The following is a 19,437-nucleotide window of genomic DNA, read 5'->3' as shown; positions in this document are numbered from 1 at the left end:
TATGTGACCAGCATAACCATTCATCTCTTATGGGAGGATGGATGAGTGCAGGAAGAATGGGTTTGTGGTCTTCTCCCAGTACACTGTCATTATTCTTGGTGTGATCCACCTTTAGTCCAGAGCTTCATTTCTGTAACCCACTTGCTTTCACAGGTTGTACCTGTACAGGGGGATAGGTAAACATACACAGAAAAAGAATAATGCTAAGTTTGTACTGGAATTAATCCTCAGAAATTAATTTAGGCTGCTATGCTAAAATTTGAACCATAGGTTTTTCTCTCCTGCATGAATGTGAAAGCTGGAGAGACTTGTGTTCAGCAAACTGTCCCACAGAAAGACCAATACCATGAACTCTCCTGATCAACTAGCACTCTCTGTCATCTCTACTTAATGTGGGGTTTTGCATCACCAGAGGAAGTCCTATCTCTAAAACCACAATTTAAGCATCACCATATTGCAATGAACAAAGTAAGCTCCCTGCTTAATCAGTTACAGACCAGGACTTCCTACAAACCTCTTTAAGCCCAAAGGGCAGCCCCTCAAAGTGAAGCACTTACTAGTGATAATACCTTAGCTTTTAAAACCTATTGCAGTCCTTTGACGTCAGGAAGGCACTGTGTGTTAAATTCTCACCCTCCCTTTGGAGCACAGCACCACCGAGTACAGCGAAGGTCATCAAAGCTCTTCAGGCCCAATTGTCTAGAAATTACATGTGACTGTCTCACCTCTCTGACTCTCTCTCTCTGATCTCTCCATCTATCACCAATCCCTCACTCCATCCATACTGACACTACGACATTGTCACATGAGAAACACGACTGGTCCGCCCAGTTCTCATTTTGCTAAATGCTTGTGAAAGAAGGTGAGTGTCATATTACCACCTCATTAGTTAATCAAGTGTGCATTGTTAAGCACACTGGTCTTTTGACAGAAGAGACGATACAAAAAGTTTTCAAGGAGAAGAGTTTGCTTCAGATAAATAGAAACCTGTTATTGTAGAAGGATCAGAACAGTTTATATTCAGCCTTTTGAAAGCAACAAAAATAAAATGCGGCAAAGACTGACATGTATTCGTGAAACATTTGGCACTAGCAAGTTTACATTTTTCATCAAAAAAGTAATTTCACAAATCTCTATTTTCCAAGAGATGCGTTTACTTGAGCATTTAGAAGCCCCAGAAAAATATCATTTTATTGTTATTAATTATAGTGATAGTCCTAAAGTAAAAAGGTCATTTTATGAAAAGCAGAGTGTTTTGACAAGAAATGCAATACATTTTTGGCAACATAAATTGGCTAATTCTGTTGAACATTGATCTAATTTGAAAGATGGACAAAAAAATAACAGGGTTTCAAATAAAAAATACACTAGTGTATTGTAAGTTTTTAATATGAACACACCAAAGATGAAAAGAATCATAAATGAGGTAGATGCAAAGTTCTGTGAAAAAGCCCTAGAAGGAAACAAATACAGAGAACACAAGATCATCTTCCCTAGCTCAGGGCACAGAGTCGGCGGTCATTTCTAACTTTGTCCATTAGCAATTACAAGACAGAGCCAGATCCACTGAAATTAGCAGTGTCTCCCACTCAGGAGACAGTTTGTTGGTTTCTAAGATATGTGTTGTACTGAAGCCTGACTCTCTGATCCACTTTACCATCTGGCAGTCTATTGAGGAAAGCATCAAGAAAGTATAAAGAGATGAGACAGACACTATGCCCTTCTTAAAATGTCGGTTGGGGTGGAGCTGTTAAACATGTTCCACTTTTAATCCTTCCCTCTTTCTCAGGAAAGATTATGTGGGAAGCCAGTTCTTTCCTTTCTAAATTCTGTTATGTCATCAAAATAAGGTAAAAGAAATATGACAAAACTAGAAAACAGACTCAAAGACATTCTTGATCTGTAGATTGGTGTGTTACATAAGAGATACAAAAAGGTATGCATTTTTCTGTTATTACTGCCTTCTGCAAGTAATTACTGAAATATAATGAAAACTATCTCCCTAAGTAAGCATGCATAAATTAAGAAGAAAAATAAACCGTGCAACGTCAGCACTTAAATCTGAATAGCATGGTTTGGAGTTTTCATGCCCCCAAATTAATATATCCCTGGAATATGTCATAAATGATGAACTCCTTAAAAAGTGCTGCATACAACACTTTTGGAATGTTGTATTGCACTATTTTATCTTTATGGATGAAAATAAAATATCATAGAAGTAGACTAAAGAAATCAGCAGTAGTTCAGACAAAAGAGATCATAACTTGCTTCTGTTTGTTTTATATAATCAGAATTAAGTCCAGACCAGTAGTAATATGTATACTTGATAGATCTGGAAGAGCCAATTTTGCAAAGCTGAAAACGATTATGAGCTAAATTAGTTGAGAGAAAGAAATTATACACGAAATTTGTATAATAACTGGAAAATGTTTAAAACCATGTTATGAGAAGTTCAAACAGAAAAGAGTGAAAGCTGGACTAGCCTAAATGTTGACTTGCACAGAACTGAAAAGAGCTATGTAAATCAACATAATTGTGCAAAGAAAGGCACTTATTGGAAGTCATGAGTATTAGACAGAAGATAAGAGCCACAGAAAATTGATGAAGATGGAAGCAAGAAGTAAGATTTTTCATCAGAGCTAAAGATAACAAAGATTTTTGGTCTTGACTAAGCAGAAGTCTAGCGATGTCAATAATATATGCAAAAATGTGTATGTTCTGTAAATAAATCTGATCTCTATTTGAAGAAAAATCAGTCAAATCAGTTAAGCAGACAATGCAATGTTAAATAATAAATTAAATCAGCAGACCTGCATAGTTTGCAACCAAGAGCTTTAAAAAAGATGGCTGAAGAAATTTCAAAACCATGCATATTCCTTTTTGGTAAGTCTGAGAATACTGGAGAAGTTCCAACACACAGAAAAACAAACAAAGAAAAAACAAACACCCCACTTCACACTAACGTATATGTTTCTTTTTAAGTTAGATGTGTAACCTGGGAAATTACAGCCCGTTCAGCCTGAGCTGAAAGGATAAAATAATGTAAAACCTAATGTAGAACTAATTTAGCAAAGAACTAGAGGCGTGTAATGGAATTAACGTTAAGCAAAATGATTTAACAGAAATAGGAAGTTCTTGTGAGCCTTCCTGAAAAACTCTGTGCTTTTACTGTCCTTAGGCAGTAAAGAAAGGCAAATGGCCAGGCACGTACAAGACAAAATGAGCCAACACTTGGTCTTTCCAAGTCTGCAAAGAGCCCACAGACAAAAGTAACAGAGCAGCACTGGCATCAGAAAGATTCAGTGTTTGGAAGAGCCCATACAGGTGTGAATAACCCTACATGCAGAATAAAGGATCTTTGAAAAGTAGATCCTACATCTTCTTTAGCAACACTTTTTGAGTAAAGCTGACCCAGTGTCTTTTTATAACCCTGGTTCTTAATTTCAGATTTCTTTTTTCCACACTGATATTCAAGCGTGGTTTACCTGGCACAGAAGCAGGGGAGAAAGGCTTCACTGAGGAACTGCCAGTGCAGAGAGGTTTTCTGTGTCAATTTCTGAAACAATAAACTAACTCCTACCCAGGTAACCCAACTAATAATTGGGACAACTTGCTAACTGGTTAGGGTTAACTATGTGTAATATTGCCATTGATTTATGACTGTCAGGTTCACAGGTTACTTAGATTGTTCAATTTATCACTTTCCCCCAGCTTTCAATTGAACATTTTGAATCAGGTGTTCAATGGATTGATCAATACTAACTACAATAGGTCTCTGCACCTATTCATAAACAAAGTTGATTTTTATAGCCTTGGTGCGGTTTAAACCTTTACCACTTTAAACCATTCTGCAGCACTCTTGCCTTGTAACCATATGCTTCTCTTTCCTTAATTCACATCAGATTGTGACTTAGCGACATGCAGGGCAATGAAACCTGGTGTGTGCCAAGGGGGCCTGATCCAACGCGGATGCATAACACTGCATGCAGGTAAATGACTCCTTTGATCCCAGTGAGGTTATTCACATATGTAGCCCTGTTAAGGCGAATTAGTTGGAAGGGAAGGACTGGCATTTGAATATTGAGCTTTGTGGTTAGGGACAGCTTTCCTAGGACACAGAGGACACAGGGAGAGGCAAGTCTCATTTGCTCAACATGACATGCACTATTTTTCCCCAAGTCAGATTCCCTTCTCCCCATTACAATAGGCTCATATATCCACTGTTTCAGACTGCGCCCCACCTTGTGACTGTACATACCAGAGACAGTTGGCTGGGTCTGCTCCTGCCCACTTGCTAGCTGAATTTGGTGCCTAGTTCAGGGAAGAAAAGATGAATCTCAGGAGAGGAGTGAAATGCAGATGCAGACCTGAAGGTTCCTCAGTCTGCAGAGCCCTTCTGGATGGCAAACTCTCGTTCTGCACCATAGAATTTGAGTAAACCACCAGACACATCATCCCCCACCACATGTTCTGGCCTAGTGTTTCCTTAAAAATCAGCAGAAATGATACTTTAAAAGGTCTGGGGAATGAAAATCTTGAATCAGGTTTTGGGAAGGTACTCATTCTTACTGCTGTTTGAGCTGTGGATGGCAGAGCAAGCAAATTCCAGCCTCTTCTTTTCTGAAATCAGGGTTATTATTGTCATGCAGGAGCTGGAAAAGAAAGGGATACCCTCACTTTCTCTCCTCAGCATCATGTCTCTGACCTCTCATTCACACATACACACCCATACCTTCTTGAGTAAGTGCTGCTGGTTTGGCTGACCTTCGCCGGAGATTTTTCTAGAATGGAGAGAGAGCGTCTGGTCTGACTAAATACCCCGCAGGCATAAGAAAAGCTTGTAGAGATAACTTATGTGCTCAACACATGGAAGAGTTTACTGTCTTACCACAAGGTAAGAAGCAGATCCTCCTTAAACGCTTAAATAACTACAAATGTTTTCAACTTGGTGTCAGTATAAAATAATAATAAAAATAACTGGTTCTTCTTTCTTCAAAGATAGCAGGAAGGGAAAGGAAAGGGTAGTTCTCTGAGGCATCACCACAATCCAGCTTTCATCTCTCACACTAAAAAGACATAAAGAATATGAAGCAGTTGCAAATGTCTTAAAGAGCAAGTTAAATTATTACCACAGGCTGGGATCTTTTAATATCTGTTGAGCTGAGTGTCACAGACAACACACATTTATGCATTTAATGCAGCTTTAAATAGTATACATAAATAAATGCATGTCATTGAGCAGTGACAGGAGAATCAGGCAAGTATTTTTACTTTTAAAATATCCTCCTGTGTTCCTATTCTGCCTTGAAGTAGTGCCACATTCTGCTTCCCAGGCCCTAGGTCTTGAACACCTTCCTTTGGCATCGGTCCCTATGGATCAGCCTCTCTGAGCACAGGAGAAACATTTGAGAAGAAATAGAGTTTGTCTCTGGCCTCAGAGGCTGCATTTTGAAGCAGCTTTCTTATGTTCTTACACCACCAAAACCTGTGCAAAGGAAATGAATTGTGTTTTGATTTCTGCAAGAAGCTAGGGATTATGCAGATTATTTCCTGACACATTATAAGGAGAAATGCTTACTTGCATAAATAATGTAGTTATTTAAAACTGTAGCCAAATAAAAGGCTCCCATGTCTTAGCCATCAGATCCAGAAACTGCTATAATTAAAAAAACTGAAAATGAAAAAGAAACTTCTCTTACAAAGGTAATCTCATAAAATAATATCTTTTTATGAGAAGTTGCTGTAACACAGTCGTGACATTAATAGCAGAACTGTGTGTGTCTGGAATGAGATTTTACCTGAAATGTTATTCAGTAAATGAAAAGAATCATTAAAATGTATTACAAGATGTTACTAGAACAATCTCTTCAAGTAAGTTTTACATTGTCATCTTCTTCTCTTACAAACTCTCCACAAATTTTGAGGGAAAGAGGCCAGACAGTCAAGATACAGGTTAGTATCATGAGGAAATAAAATATTTTTGCTGATGACTTGAAGGCCCCTACAAATGAGATCGACAGCCTGGATGAAGTCCAGTGTAGCCCATCAGACACTGTAAACCTGGACAGAACTACAGGTCACAATGGATCTTCTCATGGTGACAGTGACATTCACTTTACTCTGTCAGAAAAGGAGAGATTAGCTGATGATGATTAGCCATTTTAGCACTGCCAGTATCCCTATCTTAACTTGCTTGGAAGAAGTTAGGATGCTCCTCCTAGAGCTACATTTACACAGGTGCTGTGTTTCTACAGTGTTTAGCACAATGGGCTCCTCTTCAACTCTTAGAGATCAAAGACACTAAAATTCTGCTACTAATGGTGATGGTGATCATGCATATGTTGCTTTTCACTCTGGAAAAGCTTGTTAGATTGTCACTATGAGAAGTAACAGATGGAAAAAAGACAGCGAAATTTCCACATTCTCTGTCTTGAATACCCGTCCTACAGAAAGTTGTCTGCAGGCTCCCCAGTCATACTTCTGCTAAACAGATTATAGACTAAGACGGTGTATAATTAGAATCACTGTCATTTTAGCTGTTTTTTGGCACAGGATTTACCTGAAAACAATCATACCTGTTTTTCATTGCTTACAATACCACAGTGTTTGAATAGAACTTCTAAAATCAAAATTGCTGTAACAAAATATTATAAGTAAATATTTTTTATATTGATATACAGACAGCTACAGGAGAAAATCGTTTAAGATCAATTTGTGCCATTTGAAAATCCCATTCTTGGTCGAAATTAGAATAAATAACAATATTTAATAATTTAAAAATTCATAGACTGGGCCATTTAAAAGCTTTTGTACACAATAATTTCAGACTGTCAGCTTCTTATGGCTGTTCATGAAGTTTGTGAAGTTCATTTGTCATTGTTCAGCCATGGCCCTAAATAAAACATAAAACCATTAACCAAACGTTAGGCCAGCCTGTGTCCAGACAGTGATTATGAAGTTCTGCAACAATGCTCTTTTTGAAACTCTTCATTATTAAGGCACCACTGATAAAAGGTAACTGTCCTGCAATATCTCAAATCTATTGATGTCTGTTATAAATTTCCCCTTTCTGCACTGGAATGAAACTCAATGCTGAACTTCAAGGAACTGAATTCCATAGCAAGGCAGCTTAATTTGCCAATTCACTTGATCCATAAAACATAGTCTACACACATGGACCCTATTATAGTCATTTCAAAGGTGAATGAAAAAGAGCAGCCTAGTGAATAAGGTACATAGGATGCAGCCATATCCTGCAAAACCTTTTCTAAACAAGTACCAAATCTTAAAATTAAACCACCACTGTACCAAATGTTCTCAGTCAGATACATAATTATCCATATCCAGGCATAAGGAAGGCCAGCTCTGTTGTAACTCAGTCTAACAGAAAGGCCTCTACTCCAGAAAAAACAGTAGCTGGTGAAGTAAAATGAAATGAAATGAAACATCAGCATTTAGACACAGACAAAATAGCCTGGATTGAAAACCTGCTTTAAGTTCATGGCAGCTTCACACAGAAAACATACAGAAAAGTGAAGAGTGTGTTTTAATTACTTACCAGAAAGATGAAAGATCAGGGAAGATCACTTTGCAAAGTTATTTTCAGGCAAACAAAAATATTTCCAATGAAAGAAACAGCTGAAATAAAAAATTCAAGGCAATTTCAGTGAGAACAGTCAACAACAACTCAGAATTAAGATTAAGAAATATGAAGATACATACTGCTGCTTTATGAACAGCACTGAAATTGTTTGAGAAAAGAAAGTATTCCTAAGAAGACAGCACCTGCTGGTAAACTACTCTGGATTGTCTGCAGAGTGCTGATGGTACACAAGAGCCACAAACTTGCTGAACCCAGGTCAGCCCTTTGTTAAGAGATGAATTCTTTTGAGAAACATATAGCAAATTAATTGATTTGGTATCTGGTAAGAATATCCCAGTCTTTGTTTCCCACATGTGTTGTTTCACACAATGGAAATATTAGCTTTTTATGCACACAGTGCATAGAGCTCAAGGGCAGTAATGAATATCAAGCCGACGTTTCTCTTAGTGGCCAGTCTTCTGAATGTGGATGGGCAACCATATGCACTAATCAAGTCTCCCTCTTTGCACAGGAGGCTGCTTAGGGAAATAGATGGTAGTAGGATTCGTGCTATGTTGCTTAGGGAATAGGGAACAGCTGAAGAAAATTTAATTCCCAGGGCCTATGGCTGCTAGGGATTCCCCGATGTCACTTAAGACTTTAAAATAAGGGGAGAAATTTTCCCAAACCACAGAAATGAAAATTTTACTCCCTACTAACTTTCCTATTTATTTTAAAGAACACTTTCAGCAGAGTAAATACTGCCCCAGATCTGTGGAGCAAGCCCATGGTGTACACTGTGTTTGTCCTGCCAAATTCCTTTTTAGTTCAACCACAAAATGATGGGATGATAGTCACGAGAGAGTATATTATTCTGATGTTTGGCACTTAATGTGTAGAGAATATTAACTGATCCCTTTTATTGATTAATTGCACCTTTTAATGTCATTAGGGAAAGGATTAGGTTATGAATTCCTGCTGAATGGGACAGGCAAGTGGCACATAGGGCTTATAAATCACCCAGCTCACAAGAGCTTCAGCAGCTCTGCAACTCTACAGATGTGGACCACAGTAGAAGTTAATTGTGTTGTTAGTCATGTGAACAGAAACGCATAGACAGTGTTTCTGTGAAGATAAAAAGCCCTTATTTTGACCATGATAAATATAGTTATTGTTGATGACAGTTGACTGCTGGATTGAAGCACATCTCTTGAATCCAGGAAAGCCAACAGGACTTGATAAAATTCAGGGGTCACCAACACGAAGACCTCAGACAAGTGTGACTGTCCTGAGGTGATGGGATGATGTCTAGGGACATGTCATTCCACTCTAACTAGCCTTTGCCAGGCAGAGCTGCTCCTTATTTCACTGTGAGCAACTGCAAATGCAAGTGTTCAGGGTGCAACTAGAGAAGAGACCTGAACTTGGGTCAGTTGGTACCAAACTCTTATTTTTAAAGGCATCAGTCCTGATTTCTTTCTCTCCTCTGTCCTCTAATTCCCAGTGAATCACTAAGAGAACAAATGAAGATAATGCTTAAACTGCGATTTAAGCCACAGTGGGATAAAAAATGTGACCAAAGTAGTGCTGGGGACTTTTTGGCCAACAGAGCAGTTAGCTGTTCTTTTGTTGACTCAGCTTAAAAGAGTAAAAAAGTTTGTATTTGTTTTAGGAAAACATCAAAGCCACATCCTTCCAGTCCTGACTGTACTCTCTAGGTACTGCAGTAATTACTGCAATAGAAGCTCTTTTTTTGATCTGGCTGAGTCAATAACACTGAACTTACTCCTTAGAATAGGAGTTTGGCTTCTCTGGCCTTTCCTCCTCCATCCTATCCCCTCAGAGAGCAGAAGGCAGTCACATCCCTGAACCTACGGCTTGCGGTTTAAAGTTCTTGCAAAGATTCATTTATTTGCACATTCCAGGTGCCAGTGTGGAACTAGAAGAAGATGAAAGGGGATTTAATTGTATTATAAACATCCCTGCAGGTGGAGGATTGTGGAGAATTACAGAGTACTGAGATATAATCTTTCCTCTATCTTCTGACTAGCATCTTCTCACTTCATCAGCTCCAGCCCCCCAGAAAGTGGCCAGTTCTGATGAAGAGGGAGGTTGCAGGCTGCATCAAACCAAGGATGTGAACTGGAGTCACAGCTCTTCCTGAGAAGGTGTTTCAAGGTGCTCCCTTCATTTCCAGCAAAATCTCACCCCACACAAAGCCTCTTTGCCTACATGCCCTGTTCACTGACTAAAATAAGTGGTGGTTTCCACCAAAATCAGTGCAAACCCCAGGTTGTGGCATAATGTCCTCCAGCTGCAGTTAGGGAAGGTGCTGACACACATCCCATGGGCTTGAGGTCTTGCACACACACCTTCACCAACCGCTGTGTCCCAAACCCATGGAGGGTGACGAAATGGCATGCAGGGGCATGCAGCCCTCTCCCAGCCCACACAGAGCAGCCAAGGTCAGGGACTGAGACCTGGTGCTTTTAGGGAGAATTAGAACAAACACAGACAGGCAAACATTTAATGAAAGGAGACATGCAGCATTTAACCTTATGACTGTCCACACACACAGAGAATATTTATCAGAATGTTCCTTCTCCAACACAACCTGGGACATGGGTGTCCAAGGGGATGCCCAGGAGGATGAGATGGTCCAGGCTCCGGAGGGAGAGACTGCAGGAGCAGGGGAGATGGCGAGATGTGAGAGACAGTCAGCTCCTTCTCTTAACACCGGTTCACTGCATAGGAAAATTAACTTGCACCAGAAAAGGCACATGAAAAAGAAGAAGTGTAAATTACCTCTTTATTCCACAAAGGAGGAGTGAGAGGCAAGACAAACTATGCTGCTCTCGGGTCCAATTCCTTCCTTGTATACTTCCTGGGGCGATGCAGTTATGTGCCTGCCTAATAGCTCAGTCTAGCTCCAGGTAAGCAGTCATTAGTTTGCCTAGGAAATGCTCTAGCGGTAAGATACAAAAAGTGGGTAAAATTATTCGGTCATTAGTACTGAAGTATATATATAGAAAGATGTATATACACACACATAAAAATATACATACAGGGGTATGCACATTCATACATACACACAGCTTCATAAAAATTGATAGATCTGCTGCCACTTTCTGTAGGAGGTGGAACATAAAAAAAGAAAAGGAGGGGAGTATATGAATTTAATAAGCTCAGACATAATTGCCATGAGTAAATGTTAATGCATAGGGATGGACATTTTTTTTTACTTTGTACATATTAATAGGCTCCCTCTTTGAGAAAGAATGACATCAGACATTGATAAATTTGACAGAAGTGAAAGGGAAAAATGGTTGCACTATTAGGAACACTCCTGAGGTGGTGTTGAACGATGTCTTTGATACATCAGCCTGCAGTTTCTGAGTGCATTTGTATTAACTCACATGTATACTCAGAATTCAAATGAGCTGCTTCTTTAGATGCTGACTTTCAGCAGCAGTCCCACCAGATGGGCTGGAATCAAACTCACAGTTTCAGAGTGAGGTATGGTATAATTTTCCCAGTGCAGTTTGTGCCTACTGACTCTCTCAGAAGATTAGAGAAAGAGACAGCATATAGCAGATCGTTAAAGACCCACACAAGGCTAAAAGGTGAAAAAAAAATCTCCAGTGAACACACTGCTCCAAGTACAGACATTCTCCTGTGCCAAGAGATCGGTGTAAGGCTGTGTGTTTAATATTGCTGGAAACGGAGAGATGACGAATTGCTTGGAATGGGTTCGCTTAAAGGTAAGCAAGGGCCAACCATTGATGTCTGAATACCTCAGTGATGTCTGAATGCTGGTGCATCACCACAACATGGATGCTCTTTATAATCTTTTAAGAAACCACTGTGAAAACAGTGCTACACACCTGCAATATGTGTGTTTGCCTGGAAACATCATACCGCTATGATAACTGTCCATGAATCTTTCAGTAAAGCCAGCACAGCCAGGTGCATCACATGGTTTAGGATTCACAGTGAGCCTAGAAATAAATAAAAAGCTAAAGTCATGCATTTTTTTCTCATTAGCCCATTGCTTTTAAGAACTGGACATGGGGAGGCTGGGTTTTTAAGATGTGAGTTAATACACTGACACGTTTCTGAGCAGCTTCAAACCAAAAAAAAAAAACAAAAGAGGATAAGATTTGGGAAGTGGAAAAGGTAGCAGCCATGGAAAACAAATGCATAAAGAGAAGAAGCAGAGATGAGTAAATGGGTGTTAGATAACAAGGATCTATAAAAGAAAGAAAGAAAATACAGAATGGAAAAAAATGGAAGATAATAAGAAATGGTTAAGTAATTGGAGGCCATAAAGGAATATATCAGATAAAGTATATACATCATTCTATTAGAAAATTTTATTTTTATATTTGGTTTTATAGAAATTTGAGTTATTCAGTGAGATTTCTGTAATAATGTCTGCTTTCAACAGACAACAGGAAAAGCAAAATTCTTTAACAAAGTCAAATATTCAATAACCTTTTTCACCTCCATTGTCCCATCAGCATGCAAGCACTCTCCTTGTTGACACACAGATATAGAAATAAGATATAAATTTCCAGCTTTCTGTTCATCATAGAAGAAAACATTATTGCTTTCCTATTAATTTTTAAATCTTGTTTCATAACAAAAGCTAAGAATATTTCTTCAGGTTTTTTTTATTTTAAAAGTGTCAAAGACTCCTTTTGGTAAGCATATGTGGGACATTATCTCTATTTTTACATGTGTTTTCTTCAGATGTCAATCATAAGACTGCCTGCAAATTATTTTACATGTATAGCCAAGATGATAAGTGATAGTAACAAACTTTAGGTCTTATGTGCAAAAAACCCCAAGCAGTTGACTCAAAACAGTTTTTACCAGATCTGCTGTATATTTGAATCTCTCAATGCCTGCTCTCACAGTATGCCTCGTAGTTAAAGATAATTAAAGTGATAATACGCCTGTTAACTGTAGGGATATTGGTCCTACCGGCAGACTGCTTAGAATAACTAAAATAAACTGGCCAGCATAAGTGTTGAGCAGATTGCCTGTTCTTACTGGCTAAGAGAAGCTTCACAACCTCATCCTATCATCAGTGAAATAAGGCAAGAGTTCTGTTTTATAGAGCAGAGGCCACAGACTAATAGACCAACCATTTTACTGATCACTCTCTTCATCTTTATAATCAGGTGGACCAATTTCCCTTATTCTTACCCCTGTTTGAAGCAGCTTCCTTTCTCTAGAGAAAGTGCTTCAACTGCTTACTTGTCTTCTAAATAGCTATTAAGTGCTTAACACATCTTTTACCTTCTTAGAGCAACCCAGTGTCTACAAGCCTGTTCAAGATGGGACCTGAGGGTTCCCTCATCCCATGTTTTCAGGATCATCAACATCAGTGTTTTAAGCAAGCAGAGCCATCTAAAGAGCAGATTGCTTCTGAATGACAGAAATGCTCAAATACTGTGTTGTTGGATATATTCCAAAATCACAGATAAGCAGAAAGGAAATAATTTAGGAGCTCCTGTTTCTACAAAGCAATATGCTTACTGCAAAGAGTGAGGTGTTGTATTCAACTGACAATGACCACTTTTATTGTGAGCTGACAACAAGCTGCAACAACAAATACATCCAAGCGTTTTACTCAACCACAGATACTCATTTTCTTCCTACTGCTGATATCCATCCTTCATATGTGTCCAGTGGCTAAAAGCCAAAAAAAACTAATTTTATGCTTGATAATTCTTTGCTAATCAGCGCATGGGAAAATATCTATTGCTCAAGCACAAAGACATTCAGATCAGTTCAGATGTATAGATGGTCAACATCCATCACTGAACACAGCTCCATGAGCTTCTCCATAGGACCCACCTGGAGGTTTGCTCCCCAGCTGCAAGTGGCTTTATATCAAGAACTAACACAACGTCAGTGATTTTTGGACCTGAATGTTTAAAACAAAAGCGAGAAATCTTGGTGCTATTTGTGCCAATTCCAACATCCACATCTTTCAGAACAATAGTCACTACTAGTACAGGTTTATCAATGCAAAGCTTGTGGGAGTCTATTTTGGTCCTACTGAGATCTATCCAACTGAAAAAAAATAATTGTGAGAGCTTTGTAAGGGAGGTACACAATCATGCCAGGTTTTCTTCAAATTTATGGCACTTGATTTCCATCAGGCAGATATTCCTTACTCCCTAGTTTCATATGGGCAATGATTAGGAACAAAATTCATATACTGCAGTTCACAAACATAAACCTGGAAAACACAGGTTCCCTGCAAAAACACCTGTAAACTGGGAAAGGAATGCAGGCAAATACCCCATGCCCAGTGAAATCAAACAACATGTGGTTCCCAAACTCTCCAAAGGAGATCAGAGGACAAATATTGATTTTACTTCATGCAAAATAAGGTTTATATTGTTGCTGCAAAATTCCTCTTTTGATATTTTCCCATAGGCTTTGAGGCATATGTCTCAGTGCAATGCAGCAAAGGCACAATTAAGCCCTTTTGCAAGACCATGCTCTGCCCAGGCCAGCGCTGCCCCTTAGCAGAGGCTCTACCGTGAGGGGGCCCAAGGCCAACACAAGCTGTGGGCTCTCCTGCATCACACACTCGATCCAAGGGCTTGATTTTGAGCCGAGGTTGCTGAGGCATGTCTCAGCTCGGCTTGACGGAACCATAGGGTGGTTATTCAAATGAGAAGTTGTCCCAGTCTCGCCTGGAACATTTGCATGACAGCATTTCCACCCACCCCTATTTATTTTTTTTTTTTTTTAATCCATTAAAAATAAGGCAGCATGAGCCTCTGAGAAACCTGTCTGTAAGATAAAGGTCTGCATTAAAACCAGGTACAAAAAAAAACTATCTTCCTGACACACAGTCATTATTTGGAGGTGCATCTATCTCTCAGGGAATCGGTTATGTGCCAGAAACCGATAAACAATTCCATACAAAAAGCAACATTAGGGGAATCTTAAGGTTGAAATTTAAGCACTAAAAAGACAGAGTGCACCTCAGGAAAAGCTAGATTAGCTACCTTATCTCTGCCTGCAAGCATACATGCAATATTACTGCCCTTAATTAAACAGACATGTTTTCTCTCCAACAGAATGTATCAGATGGTCTTCTAGATTTTCTGTGTTTAGCATACATTAACAATTTGTCTCTTCACTGTGTGTCCATCATTTAATTAGCATAAAAGCCTCCTAGCCCTCCGCTTACTTGGTTGTCTTTATAGTACATTCTCTTATCTCAAAGGTACTTATTTTAATAATTTCATCAGTACAGATGTACAATGCATTCAACAAGACATTTTTCCCTTTAGAGACAGATGTACTTCTTAAGAATAATTCATTATTTATTACCTTGCAAGCTGTTTTTCAGACAAATAAACTCACAATTCCATTACCAGCACCTTTTAATGATGTTTCTGTTTCAGATTGCTTTATCATCAGAGTCTAATACAAATTTCACTGAACTTCCCCATTAATTTTAGAGATGTGAAGGCTCTGTTCTTCATTTTCCAAGCCAGCTGCCCTCAAAGCACATCTCAGGAAAATCTGTATACTATTTATCCAATGAGACATTAAAAAAAAAAAAAAAAAAAGAAAGAAAGAAAATATTTCTTTAAAATCAAAATGGCTCTCTAATGAGCAAAACATCCTGCAGAGGTTTTTCACTAGTTAGCTGAGTGCATGTTCTAAAACACAGTAAGTGAAAGAAACCTACAGGTTGAGAGCAGGACATTTTCAGAAATTATTGAAGAGCATGGCACAGTTGAGTTTCTTAGGCAGAATTGCAAAATCATCATACTAAGCAAATCTAAAATATCTTTGGAAATGGTAACGTTAAGATTGAGAAGAGATAGTACTACAAGAAAGTGTTAGTAAAATAAGATGGTCTCTGGATCTCTGGGCTGTGCACTGCCTGTCCCACACTCCTAGCATGGTTGTGGATCTTTGAGGATTTCCTGCTGAGGGAAGCTGTCTGCAAAGAGACGTAGCTCTGAAAAGTAGAGGATGCATAGAGTGATCCTTCCTCTGTAATAGTCAGTGTATTTCTGAGTGTGGGAAACCTAGACTTCACACAGCAAAGGACATAGGTCCTTGAGGACTTTCTGAAAATGCTATTCTATTTTATTAAGTCCTTGCTTGATCTTGCGAATTTTTCAGTCACAAATCTCTCCAATCACATCCAGCTTTTAAAATTAATTGATGTAAGCTATAAGCATGTGCAAAAGTTAGCCAAATCAAACTGGGACATCATTGTGATAAAAGCAGTGATCAGATAATGTTGAAGTGGAATATTCCATTTAGGTATGAAGCAGAAACCCAAATATCCTTCTATTCCATGTTCCTCCTTCAGTTATTAAGTTGGTTATAACATGAGCTATGAAATTTCACTACCTGAATGATGATCCATTCTTGAAAAAAATTCTAAAAAATTGAAAGGATACCCAAGAACTTTGCTGTGTTAAAAATTTACCTGGATCTTACCTCTTTATTTTCTTCTTTCATTTTTCTCCAAATTTACTATTTCTGCTTTGTTTTACTGTTCTTTAGGGACATTATATTATTTCAGTGATGTTTTGGAAAGAGTAAATGGGAAATGTAACAAATTAAGTACTTTAATAATTAGTTTTATTTAGTATGTTGTATTAAATTAGGAATACAAAGTACTAGGCTCTCATTGCACTGAAACTCACACTAAGAGAGAGGAAGAGTTACCCTGAGGGCACCACATAAGGAGGACTATCCATGCTTATTAAAATAGTAAAAATAGTAAAATATTAATTATCTATAATTAATCTATTTTTTTCTACAGAGGGGACTGATGTCTGACGCTCTGGAAATTAGAAATTGAGAAGGCTGTTACACAACTGATTTTATTTCTTTGTCACTACAAACCCTGTCCCTATAGTTTCTTCTCTAATGATTTATCCAGCAGTTTATTTTTTAAAAAGAAACACTTGTTATTTTTTCCTGTCCTTCATAAAAGAATAAAGAGTTTTGGGTAAGGGAAAAATTTGAGATACTGCATTTCTGTTTTATCAATATCAGAAACTCATCCTAATAAGGATTACTCCAGCACTGACTTCACAGCTCTTTCTGTTTCCATAAAACTGTTTGCAAGTTGCATATATTTCCATATTTGATCTGCATTAATATTAAAATCCTCCTGAAGTTTCTAGAAAGATTTACATGTTTTATCATCAGATAAATCCTTTATTATCTTGTACTGAAAGTTCAATCTTCTTTAAAATGCAATAAATATTTAATTTGAACAAAAAAAATCAAAAGCAATGAAGTAAAACAGGTGCCCCATGAAAAGAGAAACCTGGAGACTGAATTCACAACCACATTTCCTGTCTGTGTAAAAGTTTCCAGAGTCAATACCAAATTGAAAAAAAAAAAATCTCATCTTTAGCAGGCAGAAAAGATACCAGGTTATTGTCTTTAAGCATTACATTACCCATGAACTGCTCTATTGGATGGACGAGTAGCAGAAGAGACAGGATATTGCTGTGATTGCTTGAGACAGAATGGAAGAGGCAGGTGGACAACACAATGGACCGAACAGACCAGCAAACTCACCAGTAACACTGGCAATAAGAAATGATAAATTTAACTCTGAGCATTTCAGAATTTGTTTCCCAGGTGCTGTAGGGTGTCAAAATGTTTTATTAACTTATGGTGAATCCTTTGGAGTTGAAAATCATAGGATCATATAATAGTTTATGTTGGAAAGACCATTAAGATCATCAAGTCCAATGGTTGCGTCTTGCCAGCTGTTGCTCAGACATCCTTCAAGAACATAATATCTTGTGCCTCTTCAGTACTTCTCATCACATCTGCTTCCCACAAAGTGTGTTTGTGCAGTGGGCATTAAGAGGCATTAATAGGAGAACAAAGGGGAACAGAAGATGAATAAGGTCTTCTCCCAGATATTGTGCAAACATACTACAAGAAAAGAGTGGGAAAAGAGTTTCAATAGAATTAAAGGGAGACGACAATTTTAAAAGTGTTTGGATTTCTCGGTGAGGCAAGGTTCTTTCTTTGTCTTTCAACACAGCCTAGATGTAAACTATTATATCATCTGGAATATACACCCCAAAAAGCTGCTGGTCTCACTCCTGGCCTTCCCAAGCAGTTTATTCCTACAGTAAAAAAGAAATGTAATCTTCATCTTATTTGGCTATCTCTCTTTTCATCTCTGCTGTACCTTGCGATCCCCATCTCTGCACCATCTGTCAGTAAGACAGGTCAGGGAAATACAGAACCACTGGTACTTACAACGTTAGAAACTCCTGGATAAATCATTAGAGAACATGCTATAGGGAACAACTTTGCAGTGACAAGGAAATAAAATCAATTTTATAATAGGTCTTCTCAGATTGTAATTTCCAGAGGGTCAATCCTCAGTCATTCCCATAGAAAACTCTACCCGAGAGGAAGAGAAAGAGAAAAATTGACTAAGTTCCCCCTCTGAGAACACTTGACTTCTTCCTCGGAGGTAAGGGAATTTGCTCTCCATGGAGCAATGCTTGGGGGATTAGTCTCCAAGTCCATTAAATTTTCCCAGAGCCACAGGGGACTATGCAATCTCTAGCTCTTTTCTAAATGATAGTTTGCTCAAAAGGCCTCCTGTTACCCTTGAAATATAGGACAGGTGTTGCCACATTAGCTAAGACCCACACAGAGAACCCAGAGGTAGAGTGGTAGTGCCACGAAGCCCACAAGGTTTCTTACTTCATAACCAATAAAGGAAAAAAAGGGTTTTTTCAGGCTAAGATATATGAAAAAAATAGTTTTTGTGTTAGCATTAAAACTTCAGAGCAGAGCTGAGTGTCCTGTTTTCCAGCATTAAAAATTAGTACTCTGAAAACATCCATGCACCACACAGTACAACACTGAGTTTTAATACGCATCTTTTTCTCATATAACACCCCAGCAAGCAACCATGCTTTTAGGGTTGCTATCTACAGAACAAATAATATTTATCCTGTCACAAGTCTTGCCTGCTCCAGGAGTTTGTTTCATGTGATATCCTCCTCCTGCTATTTCCATTTCAGAGCAAGCCCTCTTATCTCCTCCCACTCCACTGAAATGTGTGTGTGTTAGTGCACCTAAAAGTAAGGGGTAGTTGCTGATGTTGTCATAGTTATGGAAACACTGTGCAGATGACTCACCACACTGACAACCTGAAAATTTCTTTTTTGCCATCGGCTGTTCTTTTGATCTGGTACTCGCATTTCCTCCTCCTCTGCCACGTCCCAAAAGTCAAAGTCAGTGGACATGCCCGTGTGTTACTCCGTGTGTGATAGTGGTTATCAGAAATTTTTCCATGCACAAACAGTTTTGGGTGAAGTCACTGGGTTTTGTTTTGAAGTCTCCAGGATTAATTTTTCTGTTCATACCTGCAAAGAAGGGAAAGTTCCATATCAGTATCATTCATCAAGTCAGTGATTTCACACAGGTAAAATGGTGGGCATGAATATTATTACCACAGTGCCTCCGTTGAGCCTTCATGGTGGCATAAAGGGCATCAAACCATATATGAAAAATAGCTGTGGTCTTTGAGGTCCCTCTGTTCTACTCCTCTAAATGGAACATCAGCAGAAATAATTATCAGGTCTGGCAACTCTAAGGGTCAAATCCTCAGCAGATATGGATTGCTATCACTCTACTAAAAAAAGTATCACCATTTATGCCACTTTGAGATTTGGGTTTAGGAAGCATTTATCTTACCATGATCACCTGAATTTATGAGTAACTTGCTCTTAAAAATGAAACTGCATCTCAGAGTCAGGTACAAAGATCAGTTTTACATGAACAATTAGATATGACAAAATGATACC

The 19,437-nt window shown here is 38.5% G+C and overlaps 1 long non-coding RNA gene across 1 annotated transcript; it reads right to left on the bottom strand.

The window, feature by feature from the left end:
• Window positions 1–10,411: 10,411 nt before the first annotated feature.
• On the bottom strand, window positions 10,412–18,993 carry LOC110358447 (uncharacterized). The gene is made up of 3 exons (XR_002412885.2): window positions 18,769–18,993; window positions 11,467–11,580; window positions 10,412–10,547 (listed from the first exon to the last, which is right to left on the bottom strand). It is a non-coding gene; the product is annotated as an uncharacterized LOC110358447 (long non-coding RNA).
• Window positions 18,994–19,437: the final 444 nt, after the last annotated feature.

The sequence above is a fragment of the Columba livia genome, chromosome 3, assembly GCF_036013475.1.
Source record: "Columba livia isolate bColLiv1 breed racing homer chromosome 3, bColLiv1.pat.W.v2, whole genome shotgun sequence".
NCBI lineage: Eukaryota > Metazoa > Chordata > Aves > Columbiformes > Columbidae > Columba > Columba livia.
This window is presented reverse-complemented; position numbering and strand designations above follow the sequence as displayed.